The sequence below is a fragment of the Penaeus monodon genome, chromosome 23 (genome assembly GCF_015228065.2).
Source record: "Penaeus monodon isolate SGIC_2016 chromosome 23, NSTDA_Pmon_1, whole genome shotgun sequence".
Classification (NCBI taxonomy): Eukaryota; Metazoa; Arthropoda; class Malacostraca; order Decapoda; family Penaeidae; genus Penaeus; species Penaeus monodon.
Window position 1 is genome coordinate 7,510,944 of NC_051408.1, and position 351 is coordinate 7,511,294.

Consider the following 351-nt stretch of genomic DNA (forward strand, 5'->3'; position numbering starts at 1 on the left):
TCGTCGATTAGTTGTTTTCCTTGAAACCAGCACAGGAGTTCAAGATGTCTTACGAAAGTTAACGTCAAAGCACGTTTCATTAGAGGTAGACGCTCTACTCTTAAATTTGATAAATGAATTAATGAAACTGAATAAAAAAGTCTGCGGATGATTTACAATAAAACCCGCTGGTTAGGTGTTCAGTGGGGGTAAAGTTAGGTCAAATATAGTTAGAAAAAAGTTTGGCGGCTGCAGTTCGACAGGATAGAGCTGGGGCAGATGAAGCTAATCGACAGAGGCTCGTCAGCTGTAGCTCAACAGATGCTACACGGTGAGGGGGGGGGTCATGTAAGTGGGCGTGTGTTTATAAGA